The sequence below is a fragment of the Vicugna pacos genome, chromosome 7 (assembly GCF_048564905.1).
Source record: "Vicugna pacos chromosome 7, VicPac4, whole genome shotgun sequence".
In the NCBI taxonomy this organism is placed as follows: domain Eukaryota; kingdom Metazoa; phylum Chordata; class Mammalia; order Artiodactyla; family Camelidae; genus Vicugna; species Vicugna pacos.
The window spans coordinates 32,028,254-32,052,977 of record NC_132993.1 but is presented as its reverse complement, the minus strand read 5'-3'; the positions used below and the strand labels follow the sequence as shown (position 1 = coordinate 32,052,977).

The following is a 24,724-nucleotide window of genomic DNA, read 5'->3' as shown; positions in this document are numbered from 1 at the left end:
CACTCTCTCTAAAGAGGTGTCTGTTTTTGCTGTATGGGCAGGAACTGGTTGGAAGGAGGAGGGTTTGTCCCTACAGCAGCCCTACACCACCAACCCCAAAGACAACGTTCAGTAAGATGTTAGGGTATCAGTATTTCAGTTTCCACATAGAAATCAAAGCCTCTGCCCTTCAAATCATTCCTTTTTTAGTATAAAGAAAGAGACAACTACATTCTTACTACGTAAGAGACTGTTCAGACAAAAGAAATAAGAGAGAATTGTTTATCCAAATTTCTAAATTCAATAATGGAGCCTCCTCTGTTTCTCTCTGTCTCTGTCTGTCTCCGTCTGTCTCTCTCTCTCTCTCTCTCTCTCTCTCTCACACACACACACACACACACACACACAAAGACTTTATTTATTTTGGTTTTACTTTGAAAGTCATTTATTTTACACTGTTGTGGCCCAATTCTGGAAATTCACCTAGTTTCTATAAATGTGACAAATTACCCTGTCTTCGAAATCAGCTTGAATTAGGACGGCCTGGCAAATCAATGAAGCCCCACAGGAACAATACCTAAGAAAAATAAGACAACCTGGACTATGGTTTAGTAGAAATTTTAATAAAAATTAAAAATCTTATCCTGGACTCTGGGCTACTTTTTTTTGAAAGTCTAATACCATATGGCCACCCAAACAGGTGAGTCATCTCCAGAAACTTGAAAACAAATTACAATTTAAAACTTTTATGCAACCTGTATAAACTGATTACATTGGCCTCTGGTTTTCCAGTGACCCTCCAAAATATAAATTTCAGGAGTGCGAAATGTTCCAGATACGGTGGAACATACAGAAAACCAAATACATAAATATCCTCTTTTGAGAATTCCTCTGTCTAGTCTCCTTCCTTGACATAGGTGACGACTATTCTATCCATTTGGGAAAAATGAGACTTGGAGTAAGTGGGAAGGGGTCAGACTAGATAACTTTTAGGATTTTTTAAATCTATGTTAATTAATTACTTATTAATATGTAGGTTCATATGTCTTTCCCTGTACGTTGCTTTTTATATAAAGATCTACTTTCCCTTTTCCTCTTCTTAAATACATACTCTGCTACAGCACCTGTTCCTTCTTCCAGGAACCGACGTAGTTTCTGTCTCAAGGCTTTAACTGTTCTTCCCTCTACCTGGAACACTCCCTTTGTACAGACCTTCCAATTTCTAGCTCTTTTTCGTCGTGCAGATAATAGCTTGAACATCACTTCCTTAGACAGGTCTTCCCTTACTGCCTGGTTAAAGCAGGCAGCCACCTGTTATTCTCCATCTTAATACCTTCTTTGTCACCTTCATAACACTCATCATAAGTATTCATTTGATTACTCACATACTGACTGTTTCTCTCTGTAGACTATAAGCTCCATGAAGAGAGGCATCATGTTCGTCTTGTCCACTATTAGAGTCCCATTGTCTGGCACAGTGCATGAATGAATGAATGAACCCCAATCAACTTGGAAGTAATAAGCAGAAAGTTTCATTTAAATATTTTTGCTCCTTTTTTATTTTCCCTTTTTATCTGAGCTGGTTAAATTATTGACTATTGACTGAATATCATTGACAACTATTGTCTAGATGTTTTTTGTCTTCATTCTTGCAATGAGTTTTGTTTTCTTTTAAATTTTTTGGCATTTTTTCCTATTGAATCTTATTCTGTTTATTCTTGATCACTTCATTAATAGGGTGGTATGATTAAAATTTGAAATTTATCTTATAAAAAATCATATGTTAGTTTAATTTTTCTTTATTTTTCTAATTTATTTCTTTGTTTTATTGAGGTCTAGATCTCTATCACTTATGAATACTTCTCTCAAGGAATCCCTCAACTCGTCTTCCAGATCAAAATTATCAAGTCAGTCATTATAGTATCTGTCTATATTTATGCAATTACATCAACAGTAAATAAAGCTAAAATAATTTTCTAACTAACTTTTTATTCAAGTTTTATTAAATTTTTTTCCTTTGTTAGAGTAGGTGTTTATCATTTTAATCCTTTCTAAAATAAAAAGTGAGATCTGCCTCGATTAGTTTGTTTGCCCATTGTATAATGGCCCTAAAAAGTTGTAATTAATATGTGTAAATTTTGTTACACATAAAATAGTACATCAATCTGAACAATATGTTTGTTTATGCTAGTTAAGGTTATATGTCATTCTACCTGAAGCAAATTGTTATCAAACCTTAAAAACATACTTAGCCAAATCCTGGCTATTCAATATTTCTGGACTTGGGATGGCTAACTTATTTGCAAGAAGATTTTTGATAGCACAAAGTCCAATAAAACCTAACTTTCCTGTTCATATTATTGTAATTTAGTTATGAATATATCAACTCTTCCCTGGCATTTACTTTCTTGTACTACTCTATGCATTTGGTTTTAGTTTGTCTTACAACTAGGATTTTTTTAAGCCACAAAGTTGATCATACACTGTGGCTTTCAGTACTATTTGTATCAAAGTTGTTGCTGTCTTTGTTGTAGAATGGGGGCAGCTGAGCAAGTTGAGAGAGCAGCTTATCCAGTGACTTGCGGGTTGGGTGTTGTGAGGTGGCTTTAAAGTCTTGTTTGGAGTTTCATGCATTTTGAGGTGGCGGAGCAGTGTGAGAGGACCATTTATACATAAGAACAAAGACAATTCTGGAACCAAATATAAACAGTTTTCCAATTCCCCACTATTTCAGATTTCCTACATAACATCTCCTAGTCAGAGACATAGATACTCATATTTGCTTAAGTGTTTTATTTTGTAATTTTGGTCGGAGCATTTACTGAAGACCACCCCAAATGTCACAGGAAATAGCAAAACACACAAAACAGTAGTAGACAGTCAAATATCACAATTTTGCTCTGCATATATTTCTGTATTCTCTTGCCTTCTCACCTCTGGAAGTGGTGAGCATCGTGAAAGAAGCAGTTTTCCTTCTCATTCCTGTTTGTATCTCTGAAATTTCTGCTCTGAGCCTTGGCCATAGTAAATACTCATTCAACATCTGTTGAAAAGAATTGAATTAAAATTCCTGCTGTGAATGTCCATTTTTAAAAATGAATAGGATATTAAATAATCTGAATTTTTTAATGAAAACTCATTAAAACCATTGGGATGCTATAAAATATCGGGCTATATATCCAGGTTTTTTTGCCTTTCCAATCTAAACCAATTGTTTAGTAAAAATAGACTTCCCCTCTAGACAGCCTATTCAGAATATGTACCCATTCCTGAAATAGCACGACTTTGGAAACCTGTGAGTTTAGATTCAAAATCTTGCAAGAGATTACCTGAGCCAGAAAGAAAGAGCCCACATCTCTTAAAAACCTCTAACACAAATAAGCAGCAGAAATATTTGCAAAAAATGTAGCTAATAACACAGTGACTCTTTTACAGATGAACTGGCATTGCAGTTTCTGACATATCACTGTGAAGTTTTGCTTTTCAACTTGAGGTTGACCAGCTTTATTCATGTAACCTCACAGGGGATGATATTACATCACCTTCTACATGCAATCTGCACACAGTTGTTAAAGACCTTTAACTCTAATGTGCACTGACCTCTTGAACATTTGCTCTCACTGGTGGTTTCCAATTTCTTCTATATCAAGTGGTGACCTTAACATTCTAACTCACAGATATAGCTATTAGAACTGAGCTGACAAGATAAATGACTATTCTTAACCACCCCAATCATGTTTTTATTTTTCAGAGATTTAGCTGATAGTTTCGTCTTTTCAATTTGCCGTTTACTTCTCCTGAGTAATGGCCATTTCATGATTAATTTGCATCTCCCGTAAAAGAAAAAGTACTCAAATAATGTAATTAGCAAATATGATTTCTGCGCTTTATGGTTTGATATTATTGATCAACTTCTTTGTTTTTTCAAAATTAAATTGAGTAGCAGTATATGCAATTGTGTATACTCACGATTGTCTAAAGCTTCGTTTCGTTCCACATTTGCAGATTTCATCATTTACCCTATTTTCCCCAGTCCTACAGTTCTCACATTTACCTACAATTATTTTTAAAAGACTTTATCATCTAGGTGACTATAAAAAACTTTGTCTAGCCCTAATTGTTCCTGTAGGTTAGTTTCCGCAGTTTATGCCCTCTATTGATATTTATCTTCCTGCCACCTGATACTAAATACGTCTGAACCCAAGTTTATTCTATCCAGGCATCCTTATTCTCAAACTGTCTGTCCTTGATGATCATCAGTGGCAGAACAGTTCTGTCCCAGCTTTTGTCAATAACAAATTGAGACGTATCCTTCAATTATGTCCGTGTAAATTATCTATCCTACCTGAAGGATTATTTTTCATTTACCAGGATTTTAGCCATCCCAATTAATATTTAACGTTTAGTCAAGATATCCATCAATTGGCTTAACTGAGTTTGTAGCTGCATGCTTGCCTAAATAATGATATACAGCTCCAAGGTAGTCAGACAAGAGACTTTTAATGTTAATGAGGATTTATTTAATGGACAATAATAGTTTCATTATTTAAACACTAAGAGAGTAAGGACTACAGTCAAAAATCAAACTACTCTATTTCCTGAATTATTCATCTGTTTCCATTTGGATATCATCCTTGGAACATGTTGTAATTTAAAACAGTTGTGATTGTTTTATGATCATTAATTTTTTTACTGAAAGAGTTAACGCATTTCTAAGTGTCTGATAGACATCCAAAAATAGCTTTATTTAACTTGACAATACATATTTAAGTTATTTTGAAAATAATGGAAAAATCTTATTAATAGCTGTTTTCTCTTGTGGGGTGTGGTGAATACTAATTTAGGGCAGGTGAAGGCAAAGCAATTTAACATTTCCCTTGTTAGTTCCTTTGACCTACAAGTTTGGAGGTCTCTGCAATACCCTTGAGTTTTTTTCCACAGGATAATGTGATAGTTGCTAAGACTTTGCTAAACACTTTTCTGTTTTGCTGTTAGGGTCTACCTGTATCTTGTTCAGATATTTATTTTCTACATTGTTCTTACCTCCAAGAACAGGAAAAAAATATGTATGTATGTATGTGTGTGTGTTGCTTATAATTATTTATAACACATGATATATTAATGTAGTACTATATTATATGTAATTCTTGCCACATAAATTGTCTCTTGGTTAAAGTTGATGTTACTCAAGGAGTGCTCTCTAACTTGGTCTTATGTAATGAATTTGTGTGTCTGATGAATTGTGTGTATTGCTTTTATTTTAAACTGTGTGGCCATTGGCTTTAACCCACCCATGTGGTCCCCTCCACGATTGTGGCCATTCTCATTGTCCTCAGTCTTTGTTAGTCTTGCCTCTTCAACCAGACCAAGAGAATAAATTCATGACAGTACATCTTCAAGGAAACTGAGTGAAAGCCTGCCAGAAATAACTTACTGAAGTAAACAACTTGATTTCCTGTAAGGCATCTCTGGGTCCTTTTATCTTCTGAGTTTCTGTTTGCATACTCTCACTATCTCGAGTCAAGGCTGAATCAAAGCCAAATCATCCAGTAAGAGGTGCTTAGCTCTGCAAGTCAGCCAGCCTGGAGTGCTACTCCCAGCTCTGTGAATTCCAATAACCCCTAAAATTTCCTGGATTTCATTTCCCTTGTTTGTAACATGAAGTAGTTGGATTAAGTTATCTGAAGTTTCCTCCTATCTGAATGCTCTGTGATTGAGATAACTCTAAACAGAATTGAGAAAAGGTAGTTTGACTTCGGTGAATCTCCACTTGCAGCTTGGTCTGTCTGGCGGTTCCTGGTACACTCATACTGCCAAGGCCTCCATGACACATGAGTTGCCCGCCTGAATCCTGACAAGTTTGAGCTGGTGACCTCTGAGCCTAGGCATTGTCTGCTTTGTTTTGAAATAATGCAATAAATGCAAGCTGAGATGAAAGCAGCTTCTAGTCTTCCTCATCGTCTTCTACTCCTTCAGCTCCTTTACAGGCTCAGGAATGTTTTACAATAATACTTACGTCAAGTAGTAGAGAAAACTGCCATTTTCATACATTTCAATGGCAGTTTAAATTAGTATAATCTTTATAAAATCTAAATGAAGTAATAAGTAACAAGAGGCTTTCCAATTTTTTTTTCCTAATCTTTGACCCAGAATTTCAACATTTAGGACTTTGCTTTCAAGAAATAATATCAGGAGGGGCACATAAAGATATAAATATAGCACTATTCCTGGTGGAGGGGGAGGAATTGGAAACAGAAATGTCCAAAATATGGTAGCAGTTGAAAACATTATGAGGACTCCTGTAACGGAATATTATGTAGCCATCAAAATCATGATTTAAAAAATACTAATATGGCAAAACTCTGGTTAATATCAAATTAAAAATGATACAAAACTGGATAAGCAGTCTAATTTTTAATTGGGAAAATTCAGGAAAAAATACAAAAATAAGCAAAAATATATGGATTCCCATCATCCAAGACTATTTTTTATATATTTGTTAATCTTTCATATCTCTACTAAAACCAAGTATTGCTTTGTAATATGAACAAAAGCAAAAACAGCAAACAACAAAAACAATTTTTATTTTAAAGAATTTTTCTGTGTCAATGGCCAAATAGTAAGAAGAAACCAAAAATATATATGTGTGTGCTGGGGGTGGTGAGAACCAGTGATACCAATGCACAGAGAGTTTGTATGTATGTAAGTGTGGCAATCATGCAGACACATGGAACCTTTAAAAAATAATGTAGCAGGATTTTCTGAGCAGGGTTTCTCAACATTGGCACTAAGGATGTTTGAAGCAGATAATTATTTGGTGGGGGGTTCTCTGTGCATTATAAGATGTTTAGTAATATCTCTGATTTCTATCCAATAGCTGCCAATACAGCCTCCCCTGTCAGCAATTTGTAACAACCACATAATATCTTCAGGTGTTACCAGATTTCTCTCAGGTGGGCAAAGTCAACCCTGCTTGGGAACCACTGCCTTAACACTACATTCTCCTAGACTGTTTCTTTTTTAATAGCAAACCAGAACTATTATTGGATTTTTTTTTAATCTTAAAAGCAGAGGAACCAGATAAAAATTATGGTGAGCAAAAGTGTCACATACTCTCAACAACTAAGTATCTTTCTTTTAACCTTCTCAGGTATTGGCACTGTCTCCTAAGACAGGGCTTCCCCATGCAGCAGCTGGGGCAGGATTGCTCAGAAGCGCCTGATCCTGAAATAATATCCTCTTTCAGTCTCTAACATGTGACAGTCAGGCATGGTTTCAAGCACTATTTTTATATCCCTAGGTCCACCCCATCACCAGTCCATGAGAAATGTATCTGCCGCAGCTCACGTATCCAGGCAAGAGCCACTTATCCCTTGTGTGGAAAGTGACATTCCGCAGAGGTAGGTAAACCATGTATCTTGGCCCTTGGCATCTATAATGTTAATGATAAGAACAAAATCCACATTTCCAACAAGATAATCTCTTTGATCTCTGGAAGTTCATTACAGAATAAATACCATTTAGTCTTTATGATGAAAGAAGGTCCATTAATAAATAAGACCCATGCACTTTTGGTTTTATGCAGACTACAGTGCCACAGTTGCCACCTCTCTTCCACACGCCAGAAGCACAGTTCTTCCCCTCAGCAAACTCACAGTGTGATGGAAGATAGAGACATATCCAAAGATAACTGCAAAACAAACAAACAAATAATGAGAAATAAGGAAATAACCAAAAAAAGAAACCAAGTCTTACAGTGAAGTTGGCTTGGGATCAAAGTCTATTTCAGCTATAGAAAAAGGGTGTGGCTTTAAAATGACTTAAACTCTATTTGATATCTATAACCTTAACACTGACATATAATTATTCATTCAGTACCTTCATCACAGGGTCAAATATTGTCTTAGCCATATTTTTGAAATAAGACTATCAGAGAATGAGAGTTTGTTTCAAGCCCTTTAAGCTTGGAAAACCTGTCATCAAACAGGAATCCCTCAGGGAGCTGACCTTCTCAGATTGGAGATATTCTTCCCAAGTCAGATTGCAGTGAAGTCTGCCCTTTCAAGCAGAAATTGTTAAGGCAAGATTTCCTTTTTGCTTTTGTTGTCATACAAGATTTCATACCTACACAAAAAAGTATGGAAAATAATAAATCAAGTAACTCAAAGTATCACAGATACCTTTGAAACTCCCTTCTGTTTCTTCCTGAACAAACACATTTCTCTTTTTTGCCTCAGAGGTAACCACCATCCTGCTTGTATTCCTGAATGAGCTGTGGTATTCCTCTGCATGTTTTTACTTTTATATAAAATTTAACACTGTACAGATCTTTCTGCACCCTGCTTCTTTTACTCATTGTTTCTGAACTCTATTCCTGTTGATTCATTTTAACTGTTATATGGTATTCCACTGTAGAAATATTCTATTGTTATTTGTCGAATTTTCTCTTGATAGTCATGGATGTTTCCATTTTTTATAATCATTGTGTTGCTTGTGGTGACTAGGTTCTTACCCCATTGCAGAAAGAATTCAGAGATGGGACGTGGAGGTTAAAGTAAAGGGAGGATTTATTAAGGGATAGACAGTACACTCTCAAGGGAAGAGCAGGCAGGCTCAAGTGAGTAGCCGCCCTGAGTTTCTTTGGCATGTTGGCTACATAGGGTGTAAAAATGAACGAGTAGAACATTCATTGGGAAGGGAAGGGTTTGGGGTCAAATTCCCTGATTTTCACCCCAACTCCACCTTCCCAAAGGGAAGAGGGATTTTTGTCCTTGTTTAATCTGGATTGGAAGTATCATGGTGTTGGTGCATCATGGGTACTTCTACTCTGCAAGGCTAATTTTATTTAATGAGGGCATAATGAGCAAAAGTTTACATTCAAACACTGGAAATTTCTGCCTTCTCCAACCTTTGTCAGCCTCCTGGCCATTTGTCACTCCAAAATGTATGACCACTTATCAGCCCAGTGGTTCCTGCTTTTTTTCTGTGCCCGGGGGCCCCTATTGTTTTCACGATATAGGGTTTCTTACATTTGGCTTGTGCCCCTCCTTTTTGCCCAATTCTTGCCATTTGGCCTGTTTCCCCTTTCTCTGCTCATATCTAGCTATGTGCTTGCTCTAACAATTGATGTTTCCATTTTTAAATACTTTTACACACAATGCAGTAGGTATCTCAGAGAGCAGATACTGAAGTGAAATTATTAGATCACGAATTTTGAAGAGCTTCAACTTTACTAATTATTGCCAAAATGCTTTCCAAAGTGGTTATTTTATACTCTTACTAGCAAATATGAGAGTACCTTTTTGTTTTAGGTTTTGGCCAGCTCCTGGGAATGACAGATATTTAATTTCATCCAATCTCATGAGTAAGACCAAGTCATTTAAAAATTTACATTTCCCTAAAAACTAATAACTTTGAAAGTATTTAAATGTTTATTAGCCATTCAGGTTTCCTCTTTTGTGAAATGATTTTCTGTCACTTGCTTATTTTTGAACTGTGTTATTTGCCTCATTAATTATTGGAGCTCTTTAGTGGGATATATGTCAGAAAAGATACATGTCTTTTCACTTTTGTAGCTTGTGTTTTCACTGTCTTTGTGGTCTTTTGATGAAAAGAAGAGCTTAAATTTAATGTAGTCCAAGTATCAAATCTAGGATAGGAAGACTAATTTTCACTCTACCCTTATAGGTTTTTAGCTGAGGACCACCCCCCCATAATAAAAGACAATTAATAGGAAAAAAACAAATTTCATAGATGTTGAATAGTATGGTGTCAACTGAAAAAAACACACACACACAATGTAAGAGCAGTGAGTTTCAGTTTTTTTCAGGGACTATAGCCAGGAAGTCAGTCGCTTAGACAGCTCTGAGGAACTGCTTCGAAGAGGTAGGAGAGAAGCCCATATAGATAACTTTTTTGAGGGGTGGGACTGGGATATACAGGTAGTCAAGCATACATCTTGGTGAAAGATTACTGCTGATCTCACACAGACACACACAAAACCCAGATTTCTCAAGTTAATTCTTGTAGTGCTTATCTATGTATGGGAAGATGCAGGAATCTGGGGCCATTGAAATTCTTCCTCAGATGTACATCTCAACTATCTTGGGGCCCATATGTCCAAAACACAGAATACTTCACCCAGATCTTTGTCCTGAATTCCTTTCAGGGTGTACTGAGAGTCAGCAAATGCAGTGGCTTGATTCTTGTAGAACTAGATGGCAGGCAACATTCTTTGTTTTACAGTGTTTACCTTCTGTGTACGTGAGACAGGTCCAGGAAAACTGTGTAACTCCCCCAAATGGCCCAAACTACCACCTTAAGTACCATTTCCAGCCAACGACAAAAGATGTTGTGGGGAGGAGTCAGTTATGGAGGGGGTGGCTGTCAGGAAAAGCACGGTAAACAGGATAAGGTCGTTATGCAGGTTTATGTCATGGTCTTCTGCACTGATGAGTTTCCAGAGATTTAGTCATCATTCTGTCCCTGGTACAGAGGAAAAAAGCCTTACTAATGGAGATTATGCTTATAAATGTAAATGTCTCTTACAAAAGTGTAACTTTTACTCAGTTTTTAGAACTTTTCCTGTATCTGCTCTTTTTTTAATAAATAGCTTAAAATAATCCTTATACCGAAGAGACATATTCTGGGGTGGCAAATTTTGCTTCCTTTCACAACCTTTTCTATTATGGTTTGCACTTCTTTAATCTTGTTCAAGAAATTTGTCCTCACTTTTCATGTGAAAGAGGGGGAGTACAGTGTGGTGGTTTAAACAGGGATTCAAGAGGCAGATTACTTTAGTTCAAATCACAACTCTTCTGCATAGGGCTCTGTGACCTGGGACAATTTAATTAACCTATTTTGTCTGTTTTCTCTAAAATGGGAAATTTTTTAAAATCGGTTACAATATGTCAATTTCTGGTATACAGAACAATGTCCCAGTCTTGCATATACATATGTATATTCATTTTCATATTCTTTTTCATTAAAGGTTATTACAAGATATTGAACGTAGTTCCCTGTGCTATACAGCAGAAACTTTTTTAAAATGTATTTTTATATATAGTGGCTAACATCTATAAATTTCAAATTCCCAAATTTATCTCTTCCCACCACCTTTCCTCAGTAACCGTAAGATTGTTTACTATGTCGGCGAGTCTGTTTCTGTTTTGTAGATGAGTTCATAGTGCCCTTTTTTTTTTCCTTTTTTTTTCAGATTCCACATACAAGTGATATTATACAGTGTTTTTCTTTCTCTTTCTGGTTTACTTCACTTAGAATGATGATTTCTGGGTCCATCCATGTTGCTGCAAATGACATTATTTCATTCTTTTTTATGGCTGAATAGTATTCCATTGTATAAATATACCACTTCTTCTTTATCCAGTCATCTGTTGATGAGCATTTAGGTTGCTTCCATGTCTTGGCTATTGTATATAGTGCTTCTATGAACATTGGGGCATATGCATCTTTTTGAATTAGAGTTCCCTCCAGATATACCCAGAAGTGGGATTGCTGTGTCATATGGTAAGTCTACTTTTAGTTTTTTGAGGAATCTCCATACTGTTTTCCATAGTGGCTGCACCAAACTACATTCCCACCAGCAGTGTCGGAGGGTTCCCTTTTCTCCACATCCTCTCCAGCATTTATCATTCATGGACTTTTGAACGATGGCCATTCTGACTGGTATGAGGTGATACCTCATTGTAGTTTTAATTTGCATTTCTCTAATAGTGATATTGAGCATTTTTTTCATGTGCCTATTGGCCATTTGTATGTCTTCTTTGGAGACTTGCTTGTTTAGGTCTTCTGCCCATTTTTGGATTGGGTTGTTTGGTTTTTTGTTATTAAGTTTGTTATTTGAATAGCCTGGAAATTAAGCCTTTGTCAGTCTCATCATTTGCAAATATTTTCCTCCATTCCATAGGCTGTTGGGAATGATATTAATAGTAATTACTCCACAGGGTTGTTATGAGGACTAAGTGGGTTGGCATATGTAAAATGCTTAAAATTGTACCAGGCACATAATAAGCATCAAGTGTTTGCCATTATTATTTACATCTTTATTCTACCTGACCTGATTTTTGATATAGACAACTAACTGGATTTTTGGTCTATGGAGATAGCCAATTACTAAAGCACCATTTATTGAATAACAATTCCTTTCTGTATTGTGTTTTCATGTTTCAAGTTGGTCTATTCTGTGGCTCTCTATCCTATTCATTGGCCTATTTGTCTATCTGTTTTGTAATAACTTTTTATAACTTTAATATGTCTTTCTTGCTAATAGGGTAAATCCTTCTACCTTGTTAATCATCTACAAAATTATCTTAACTATTCTTAAACCTTTGCTCTTAAATACAGATTTTAGGATTAGTTCGTCAAATTCCATAAAAATCTCTGTGGGTATTTTGATTGGAATTGATTGAACCTCTAGATGAATTTTGATAGAATTGACATCTTCATGGTGCCTCTGCACTGCCAATGAGTGCATAAGTTAAAACTCTCCAAAAACATGTTTCCTCACATAATTCACTTTCAGATAGGATTCTTGCATGTATGTATCTAGCTGTCACATGGTGATATCTTAGCTATAAGAGAAGCTGGAAGTATGAGTTCAGCCTTCTACTTTCAGGGCAATTGAAGAGAAGATGGGCAGCCACATAAATATGATGAAGCTACATTATATATTTAGCCCACTACAGCATTTCTAAATGAGTATACTTTTGTTTCTTCCTCTCAAAATCCTACAATTTCATTTCTCCTTCCTCTCTAGCTGCTATTGTGGGAAGCTGGAAATGTATTGAATAGAAACAGTGATAATAGATATTGTCTCATTCTGATTTTAAAGGGAATGATTTCTACATTTCACCATTAGGTATAATATTATGGATTTTTACTAGATAACCTTTATCTGGTTAAGAGTCTCCTTTTATTTTTAGTTTGTTTCTTTTTAGATTGAAAAAGGAATAACTTTATCAAAAATGTTCTGCCCCTAATGAGATGATCTATTTTAAATTTTAATTAATGTATTAAATTATGTGATTCAACTTTGCAATAACAAGTAATTCTTCGTATGTGTTTATGTGTACCCATATATATGCATATATTTAAACACATGCATACATGCATAGTGTATATATCTGTATATAGAAGTACACAAAATATATATAATATTTTCTAATGTTTTATCAAACATTTCTGTTTTCATATTCATGGGTAAGTCTGTTTATGATTTTACTCTTATGTATTCTCTCTTTGTCTTTGACACTTTTGTAGGAGGTTTGTTCAGCGTTGCAAATCTTTTCCAAAAACAAGATCTTTGTTTTGTTGACATTCCTCAATGTTTCACTGTTTTCAGTGTCACTGATTTCTGCTCTTATTTTTTTTTTTCTCCATCTATTCGCTTTGTGTTCATCTTGCTCTTGTTTTTCTAGTTTCTTTAGGTGAGACCTGAGATGAATGATTTAAAACTTTTCCCCATTTCTAATGTATACATAATTGTCCTATGATTTCTTTTTTCTGTTTTCCTTTCCTGCCTCCCTATGGATTACGAAGTTTAAACGTTTTTTAAAAATTCCATTCTGATTTAGTTACAGCGTTTTTGAATGGATCTCTTTGCATATATATCTTTGGGGGGGCATTGTTGTAGCTATTACTACAGATAGTTAGACAGATAATAGCTATAGTTTACTTAATATTACATTCTACTGGTATTATCATTTTATCAGTTTGAGTAACTGCAGAAATATTAGCTCCCTTTGCATCCTTGCCTCTCCCTTCTTTATAATATAATTGTATTATGTATTTCCTCTATATTCATTTAGAAGCACATCACACAGTTTTATAATTTTTGCTTCAACAATCAAATACAATTTAGAAAACCCAAGAGGAAAAGGAAATATTCTGTTTACCAGTATTTTTGCTTATTGTGTTTTTCCTTCCTTCCTGATATTTCAAAATTAATTCTTTTATCATTTACTTTCTGTTTGGAGAAGTTCTTTTATTAGCCATCCCTTCTTTGCTGTCGCTGACACCACCCTAGTGAGGGAGAAGTTGGGCCACCTCATTAAGGCTTGACGTGGGTGGAATTCCAGACTCCCTACATGGCCTTTGCTGGTGTAGATGAAACTGGGGCCACCATTTTTGTCTATGGTCCTTAGGTAGAGTAGAGCAGCTATTTTCTAAAATTTTTCTCTGTTGCCAGCTTGCCCCTTACTTGGTCATGGGCTAGAGAGAGCAGGCTTTTGTTTGGGTTATTTTTATCTGCATCCATTGGCATTTCCACATTGCCTATTTCTTAAGTCCCAAATCTGGGATTTATGAGGTAAAAATACATATTTATATAAATATATAGTTTTCCCCAAATCATCTATTTAATTGACATTTTCAAAGTTATTAGCATAAGGATGTACACAGAAATATTTTGTTTTTAATTCACATATCTGCAAATCCTTCACTTTTAATTTGCACTCCTGTACTTTCTTGAGTTCAAGAAAAAGTATTGATCCCAGGCCACACTGCATGTCTAGAATAGAAGAAAGTTTTGAATTGATGTATGTAATTGCTCTTTTAGAATAATATTGTAAGGAAAGTTAAGGGTACAAATAGTCAGGTCCAAGATTGGGATATTAATCATGCCATTTCCTTCCTATGGTACCATGAACTGGTCATTAATTCTGCATAGGTCTCCTTTTTACCCTCTCAGATAGTATGATAATTATCTGATAATATCTCTATGATAATATCTATCCTACAGTGTTGAATTAAGGCTGAAATAAAATAAAATAAATAAACGCTGGCAAATTAGTACAGTTTCCAGCTTCTAGGAGATACCTGATAAATGCTAGCTGTTGTAGGGGAGAAAAAACTTTCAGATCCCTCACTGGATCTGAAAATTAAAATGTTTAGCATAAGCAGTGTTCTCTAATAATGAATAAATAAATTCACATTGAACATTATTTAAGATTTTACCTTTTTTAAACTTTTTACCCAGTAGTGCACTTTTAGGAGACATAACATGCATTTTCTCTAGTAAATAACCAAATGTCCATATAGTTCAAGTATAAGGTATCAAGTTGATGATAAAATAGATTTATTCTACAGGATGAAACTCTCATATGTTTCCTAATACATTAATACACAGTTCTTCATGCTTTAAATTTACAGTCTCTAAGCAAGACGAAAAGCTTATTAAAATTAATTTTTCCCTCAGGACTTATTCTGGCATTTCACACACCTTGCCCAAGTGAAATGGCTTTTTAAGACTCATGCTTTTTGTCTTCCTAATTGTTTTACACATCTTGGCAACTTTTCACATCCTGCATAAAACAGAGGTTCATTAGGAGTCATTAAAAGAAAATACATTTTTTTTTGCAAATGCATTAGAAAATTTGCACCTTATTTAATGCCATTTTCAGAAGAGATGTAAAATTGTTACTGTGAAGCGAACAGGGTCACTTAACAGTAATGCAGGAAAGAATCTCTCGACAGTGTTTCAGAAATGAGAACTTGATGGGATTTGGAAATGGAACCATTATTACCTGATAATAAATATTTAACATTTTTTTAAATTGTTTTTAGCTCTTAAGTGTGATTAGGCAATATTTTTGTATGTTCTTAAGTATTACAAGAAAATAAGTACAAGAAAAGTGAATAATAAAATCAAAATCAAAAGTGAAATTTGCATTCTTAGTTTACTCTTATAAATGATTTCTTACTGAAAGAACAGAGATATGAGGTGGGACCGAGAAGTGGAATGTAAGGTAAATTTAACAGAAGTATGCAGTTTAGGTGGGGAGAGGTTGTTGACGGAAGGAAAAAGACAGGCATGCATTTCAATGGTACCAATGTGTAAGTCATACAAATGAAAAAAATCTGATTTTTTGGCGACTTTATGGAAGATCCAGTCACAGTGTTACTATTGGACCCTTAGGAACAACAACAAAAATAGTCAATTCATCACCATTACAATGAAGTACAAATGAGGAAAGTCAATAAAAAACATTCTCTAACTTTGTTTCTCAGAGTGACCTGTATGTACTGAATCATACACGACTGCACACGTGCTTAGGTCCTAAACAAATCACTTGTTAGAGCCATGTAGTGAAGTTTACACTCTGTGTCTATGCTGCATCCAAGTTAAGCTAGGCAATCAATCTGATCCCAAGACAAAAGAGTACCAGTATTAACTTTTGATCATTTGGGAGGGAAAGATCATCTAAACTTACTTTGATAATTGCCATTGTGTGTGAAAGGAGTCAAATCACAGAAGTCAATTTGAGTCTTCATGTAGAGATAGTCTCACCCCTCGTTTTTGAGAGAGGGATGGTGGGGATTTATTTATCTCTTTGTACTTATTTCAACTTTTTGTTTGAAGTAACTTTAGATTTATGTAAGTATTGCAAAAATATTACCATATAACCTTTACTCATCTTCCTCAATTGTTGACTCTTTTTTTTTATAACCAGGTTGTATTTCTTAAAACTAAGTAACGTTGATGTAAAACTATTAACTAAACCTCAGTCTTTATTCAGATTTCTCCCATTTTTCTACTTCTGTTGCAGGATCTAGTTCAAGTTACCACATTGTATTTAGTCATAATATCTCCTTAGTCTCCTCTGATCTGTGATGATTTCTCCATCTCTCCTTTATCTTTCATGACTTTGACACTTTGGCAGAGGAATTGTCCAGTATTTTGAGGAATGCTTCTCCGTTTGGGTTTGTCTGATGTTTTCTCATGATTGGATTGAGCTAATTGGATTTGGGGGAAGAATGTCACAAACTTAATGTGCCCTTCTCATTGCATCATATGACGTCAATCCCTATTTTCAAAACGTAATTTAATTTGGTTTCATGGGAAACATTTTTGTGGTGCAGATCTCTAGATATGCAAGCCATGGTCATTTGCATGGCCTTTCTTGCCTAATAAGAGTAAATAAAAATTTAGAAGGGGTCAAGACAGTTTTGTGGACCAAATAGAATATTAATTATGAAAATTGTTTTCTAAATACCAGAGTCATTTTATGCTATTTTAATTTTATTCATGATGGTGAAATGATATCTGTGGCTTTTTTCAACTCAATTAAGAATGCATAATATCAAAAACCACCATATTGTGTTATAAGCTACTTAAGTTCAGTGAGTATTCTCACTGTACTAGCCTCTGCATAAGAAGACAGGTAATGATTAATTTATTTGCCGAAGTTGGACTAATAGATGATGAAGATCATGTCCAAAGACACACTTAGAGTCTTCTTCATTGGCTGAAAATCTGATTTGTTACTTTTTGTTTACAGATCAGCCTCGGGTTCCCCATAATTTGGTTCTGCAGGTAAACTTTGGAGCCAGACCGCTTAGGCTAAAATCTTGCCCCTCCTCTCCTAGTTGCCAAATCGCTGTCCCTTGCTGCGTAATTTCCTCTTCTCCTAAGGTTGTTAAAGATTAAGTTGAGTTAATGCACACAAATCCCTAGAACAACAATGCCTGGCACATAGTAAGCACTTATTACATGCTGGCTGCTATCATTATTATTCAGAGCTGCAAGGTTTTCTTAGTAAATAGTCTATGTATGACATTTTAGTCTGGACGACTAAAGACTATAACTTTTTTAGGGGGAGAGGGGCATTGTATAAGTACTCTTACACAGAATTTGCCTAGCCATTGTTATAGCATCCATTATATATGTTTCTGTATATTTCAAAATTAAATGCTTAGTTTCCTATTTAAGATTCAGTTCATGTTTATTTTTCAAAATATATTCTCTTTCAAGTCTAATGTATTTTACTGATATACGCAACATGTTTGGTTTTCAGATATTACGCCTCTTGGTCCCCAAACTTCCCCTATTAATATTGACTTTTAGAATCAAAGGCTGGTTTAGAAATTCTGGAGAATTTAATATTCATTTCTGGTACACCATAGCAGATAAAACCATTTATTTAGTGTTCTTAAATAGTTTATTTAGTAACCTACTCTGCTAGTAAAAATGGGAAATCAAAACATTGTAAATACACTTAAGAGTTTGCAGAATAAAACATGAAGCACTGTTTACATAAATAAACAAATAGAAACTGTGTACTCATTTTTTTTTATGGTCTAATTTGCCTGATTTTGTTTGTACATGCAAAATGGCCTTCTAGGTAAGATCACTCCTTGCTTCTCTCTATCAGAGGATCCTAGAAGCGTCATAAAATAACTTTACAATAAACTTACATTCTCATGAATGTCCAGTTTCTCAGTTCTGACACTGAAGAAATTATATCTGACATATGATGTAAATTCTCTTGATTAAATGAAGCTTTTTTAATCACTCACCACATGTGAGTTTCATGACTCCCATTGACCATGATCAAAGGAACAAAAGCAAAGATATTCTTGAAGCTTTTACAAAAAGTGAGGAAGAACTTTCTCAGAAGTCTCTGTCAAATTTCTTATCAAGTTTCATTGGCTCAGATAGGGTCACATGCCCATCCCTTGATCACTGCCTAAGGGAACTCATTGCCTGAAACTGGCATTGGTCCAATTTGCCCTGACAGATCAGCTGCAGGAGAAAGGATGAAAAAGGCAACCTAGTAACTCTGTTAGGAATAAGGAAGAAAAATGGATGATAAATAGGCAACTAAAAAGTTATACAGTGGTAACAGATTGGATATATATTAATTAAACCTATATTGGTATGACTGTTTATTACATGGAAGGCACTCTTCTAGAAGCTGGGGTTATAAATGTGAGCAAGAGAGACAGTTTCTGCCCTAATGAAATTATATTCTACTTGGTAAATTCAGACAATCAAGTTAATAATATAATTTCCATGATTAATATGTGCAATGAAGAAACTGAAACAGGGCAATGGGGTAGAATGTGTGCAAGATGCTTGTTTTAGGGAGATGGTCTCTCAGAGATGGTGATATCCCAGCTGAGACTGGAATGGAGAGAAGAGGCAGCCAGGTCACCTGGGGAAAGAATGTTTCATTTCAGAGAGAACAGTAAGAGCAAATGCCTTGGTCTTTTCAAGTGAGAGAAGAAAGACTGCAGAGTTAGCATATTATGAGGTGGTAAAAGATGAGGTCTGAGAAGTTGTTGGGACTAGCTCATGTGAAGCTGCCAACTAAAGAATGTTGCTTGTCACTTGGCTCTACACAGACCGAGTCAATAGCCACCATCATTGCTGACCTTCAACTCATCCTGAAAGGAATTCAGGGCAGAGATCAGGAATGAGGCACTCTGTGCTCTGGGAAAACTGACATTACAGACCTTCAGACACACATTTCCAGGAGAAAATTTTATGAACCCAAATTCTTGCATTTTCCTGTATTTAGAAAAACCATTAATTAAGATATCTGTTCCTCGTGACTAGCAGTAAACCCCTACCAAGATGTGTGCTTGATTACCCATACCTTTCACCAAAAATTGTGTATATATACTGACCTCCTCATTACTTCTATGAACAGTTTCCCAGAGCTTCTGAGAGACTGTCTCCCAGGCTATAGTCCTCAATAAGACACTGAGTAAACTCAACTCACAACCCTTATCATTGAGGGTTTTGGTTTTTTTTTTTAAGTCCACAGGGCTTTTCAGATCATATTGAAAAGTTTTGATTTTATTCTGCTTGACCTGGAAAGCCACTGGGTTGGATTTATGGGGAGGAAACAGAAAGGCATCAAAGGGAAGTAAAGCTTTCTGTTGTCTGTCTCACAATTTCACCTGTATTCATTTGTATTTTTTCCCCACATCAGCTGATGTCTTTAATCCTGGGGTTCAGGGCCATTCATTTACATACACAGAGTGTTGTTCTGTACTGAATCACTGGTCAGTTTTTCACAAACAGCTATTCTACAAAATGGATCACTTAATAATTTTACAGAACACACACCCATAACTTGAAAACACAATTTTACAACCATCCTGTATGGAAGCTGGACTTCATTGCAGAAGTACTGAGGTAGTCAAAACATCCAGTTTGGCTGGGAAGCATTCTAAATGAGCAGATTTGTCATGGCATGTAGCACAGGTCAGAATGAACTACCATTCACTCAACAGTCTAAACTGTCAACTCCAACCTCCTCCTGCATAAAAATAAACATTGTCTCCACAATAAAGACTTTTTAGAAAAGCAATAATACAACTCAAGGGAGCATTGTTATCATGAGCTAATCACACCCCTGGGGAATTAGAGGCACATAGCTGCACCCAGCGCCTCACAGCACCTGAGGGCTATGACTGTCTCCTGATAACCTCCCAGTCTGTCAGGCCTTATTGGTAATTAGATAATATTCAACTTGATAATACTGTATTTGAAGATTCTTTTAGAAGTTGCATAAGCAAGCACAGTTTATAAAAACACATCCATACATCCACACATATATCAGCAAAATTTGGGATAATTACAATTTGCTTCCAAATGAACCTATGTTTTAAATAACTATTTAAAAAAATAGAGCCCAAGAGCTAAACCCTGAGGCGCTACTTTAACAATGAGTAATTCTGATGAGTTCGACCCAGGAAATCTTGAGAGAAACTGTCAAAGATTACATAATGTAGTTTATTTCCAATCAATAAATAGTTGTGACACTCCAATCCTCCTAACACGACTATGTTTCCCATTGTTTAAAAAAGAATTGGGCAGAATAATAAACACATATCGTTAATAATAAACCCAAATATAAACATATACATTAGTTTGGAAAACTTTGTCCTAATAAGACTTGTATTAAGGTGAGTGAGGGAAACTTAGAAATAAATTTGAATATTGATATAGTATTTGGCAGTTCAATTTTTTAGTTGGTTTAAGTATGTAGGTAAATAAACTACTTTTTTCTTGTTTATAGTCTCAACACAGGTTACTGTGCAAAATAAATGTACCCATCCATAGAATATAATATGTATGAATCTCATAAATTATGGTATTACATTAATAAATAAGTGAACAGTTTAAAATAAAAGATCCCATATAACTAAAAATATTTTACAGTACTATATCATTTTTCACAACTACCAGAAAATTAAGAAAAATGATCCAAATGTTTTGTTTTGCTTTGCTTTATTATGGTAATTAAATGTGAACAAACTAGATGGACCTAAGTAATAATAATTTAGGGTAGAATGTATATTTTGAAAACTTAAGTTTATAATGTAGTATGTTAAATATGCTAACAAGGAATGATGGGACTTAAGTGGACTATCAGGAATTGATGATAAGTAGCTAAAGATGGATAAAAAAGAGAAATTAGGGTGGATTTCGGAGGGAAGTTATAGAAGTTTTTCACTGTGTCATTGTCAAAATGCCAGCAAACAAAGCAGGATTCATTGAGTCACCATTATATGCCATGCACCATTATGGCCTGATTGTATATAAAAGTCAAAACTCAAATAAGGTAGGGCCTCTGATCTTGAGTAATTTATCTTTTTGTTGGACACAAAATGTCTCACATGCCTTAGTAGATGTTTATATAAGTCAATACAAATAATCAAATTAGTCCAGAATCCCAATTCCCATCCATCAGAATCACCAGGGAGCATTTATTTTTAAACACAAATTCTTAGACCCCGAGAAATTCTAACTCAGCAGGTCTGTGGAAGGAATTTGTTTATAAGTCCCTCAAGTGACTCATATTAACAGCCCTTCTTGGAAAGCATTTAAATATTGTTGGAGAAATGTAATTAAAAGCAAACTCTTCCCAACTCAGAAAACCTCTCCACAAAGGTAGAAGAGAAAGAAAACAATCCTATTATTGAATAAGCATAAAACCAGGATGTCATGTACATCACAGGCAATCTGCTAAGAGATTGCAAAAACAGAAAGAAAGCTCACTCTTTCATATAGCCACGCAGATATGGCCCAGTATGTAAAGGTTTTCAAGATAAACAATAGCTAGTTCTCAAGTAAAAGAACTTGACAGCACCATTTGTCATACACAATTCATCCTAAATTTACCTGGTAATTAGGTTTGCACGAAGGAAAAACAAGTTTCTCATATCTTTATGACAGGAGGTAGTTTTGCAACTGGAGTTAAGCTCCTACCGCCCACAGAAGCCAGGAGATAGGGGCACTGTCTCCCTTGATGTTTACATTCCAAAGGGATGGATCACAGGCCCCCCTGAGAAAGATATTTCTGGGTTGTAAAACTGGCAAGAGGCTTTTAAAAAGATTTACATATATCTCAAAGGGGCAGAGAAATAATTTACAATTACAAGTTTACAAAAGAAAATGCTCTAAGAAATGGAAAAAGGGCGTATCTTTCCCAGTTTTTAACAGGGAAAATTAAGCCTCTTGTCTTTAATTTGTATTTGCTCTTAAAGTATACAGTATCATAATACCAACATCTAAGATGGTCTGTGAACAGAACCACCTGTTAGATAATGATTATTTGTAATTACTCTTTTAAATTTAAATTCGAAAGAGGTGTTGAACAAGACTGAATACTTAATAAGTAAATGAGTGAATAAAGGAATTAAGAAGTTGATGAATGAATATCCCTTCCTATGAGGGGCATTCCATGGGAGGTCTCCTGTCCCACTCCATTTCCTTGGATTCCTTGAGTAGATTTCAGTTTTGGAATGGGATTGCAGTTGGTGGCCTCCAGTGCCCCTTCCATCAATGAGATTCTTCAAGTATCTAATTTAAATTATGTTCAAGGATACATGGATTAAAATAAAGTAGGCTTGTTAGAATCACTCTCTTCTAACGTGAGATTCTAGTCTCTGGGACAAAGGAAAAAGATATTTCAGTGTTTGGGGTACAACTGATTGATAGAATTTATTGACATCCTATGGGATAAGACAGAAGGTATGGCCAAGTTGGCTATAGCCATTAGAGTCTTTTATACAAACAATGAAAAATTCTAAATGACCAGAAACACAAAATATAAATTTAACCTGACAACTTTGGAAATACAATCATACTCCCACGACAAAATTATAAAATTGAATGCAATACCCCAGAAAGCAACAACCCATATATACTCTGCATGGGTGCTTATTAAAAAGGATTAACACGAAGTTACAAAATCAAACCTTTGAACATACATCAGAGGAGCTACGAAATAGCTAGGTAAAACATAGTTCTAAGGGGAGTGTTTGAGCCAATTGTCAAGATGACAAAAATTTTAAGTCTTCAAAACAAAGAATGTTGCCCACCATCCTGTTGGACAAGAACTAAATCATGAGCCTCTGCAGTTGCTGACCTACAGTGCACCCTGAAAGGAATTCAGGATGAAGAACAGGATGAGGCACTCCAGGCTTTTGAGAAAATACAGTCCTTAAAATAGTTGTATTTCAGGAAAGAAAATTGTTTATGAACTCGGACTCTTGCATTTTTCCATACCTAGAAAAGCCCTAAAATCATCAACTGAGGTGTCTATTCCTTGTGACTGGCAGTAACCTTCTACTGAGATGTATACTGAATTGAGGTACTCCTTAGCCAAAATCACATGCACTGGCCTCTCCCTTTACCTCTTTGGAACAGATCTTCAGAGCTACCTGTCTCCTGGGCTATAGTCCTCAGTAAGATACTGAATAAACTCAAATTACCTTGTGGGTTTTGTTTTGTTTTGTTTTGTTTTGTTTTTCAGTTGACAAGCCCTATCACATTCTTGAACTCTATGTTTTGCTGCCCCCAAAAAATGCATCCTCTCAATAAGGCAGTTTGGTAAATTACTACCAAGGTTGTTCTGGGAATAATCCTTGTGAATCAACCTGTGCCTCATCTTCTCTTTACACAAAATTCTGGACTGTTTTTCAGTGGGTTAGCTGTTTTTATCATCCAAAGAAGGAAGAAAAATACTGTTTCATAAGGGAGGAAACCAATAAATATTTTTAGGAGTAAGCAGAACTATTACTGGTACAGTGACCCAAAAATATGACATCAGGCCTTGTTCTGAACCGTGAGAGGGTGATAATATCAGCTATTGAATACAGTTTTTGAGGCTGCCTTCCTTTTTTTATGGATTGATGTATCTAATGTAACTACTTTTTCAAAGTTTCAAAAGAACTATTATTCAAACTATTTAATTTTCAAATTAAAACTGACCAAACAAATGTAGTGGGAATATTGAAAGATAAATGGAGGCATATTAAAAATGTTGAGTTTGTCTGAGCAAAAATTGATTTGAACAAAGTAGTGCCAAACTGACAGTGGTTAGGAGCACTGAACCCCACAGGAGCTCAGGGGGAGATGTTTCTTAAAAAAAAAGAAAAAAAGATGAAAGCAAAGTAAGGAAATTATTGATTGGCTATAGTTGGCTGTTTGTGATCAAGTGTTCTTAGGTTTCAGCTTTGTAACCTTGGGGCACTTACAGTCTTAGATTTTGGTTTCCTTACATAGGTCAGCATGGCATTAGCGATATCTCAGTTCAATGGGCTCCTTCTTTTATCAGTTTAACCAAAATGAGCCCATAAGGACTCTCTATAACAAAAAGAACATCTTTATTCTATCATTTAAAAATTATTTATAATGCCTTAATATTTTTCAATGAGATCTTTTCAAATCAGTGTGATATTTGAGATGTATTTCTTGACCAGAAAGTAACTGGATGAAATTTAATGTCACTGATAGAAAGGTCAGCTCTTAAGCCCAACTCCTAGCAGAAGGCTTTGTCCATTTACACTAAGAAAACACTTAATGAGAGCCCAGAGAGATCATATGATATCTTTAAGAATGTAGGCATTGAGGAATTCTTGGAGGTCTGAGGAGTAGCATACCTTTAAACATTACCTTCTTTTGTTCACATTAGCTTTTTTGTTGTTT

At 35.3% G+C, this 24,724-nt stretch overlaps 1 long non-coding RNA gene across 2 annotated transcripts in view; it reads left to right on the top strand.

The window, feature by feature from the left end:
• The window catches only part of LOC116278760 (uncharacterized), a 565,251-nt gene that overhangs the window by 491,593 nt on the left and 48,934 nt on the right, over window positions 1-24,724 (top strand). For both annotated transcript variants that reach the window (XR_004188091.2, XR_012074328.1), the window contains exon 9: window positions 7,280-7,379. This is a non-coding gene — a long non-coding RNA (uncharacterized lncRNA). The remainder of the gene's footprint in view (window positions 1-7,279; window positions 7,380-24,724) is intronic.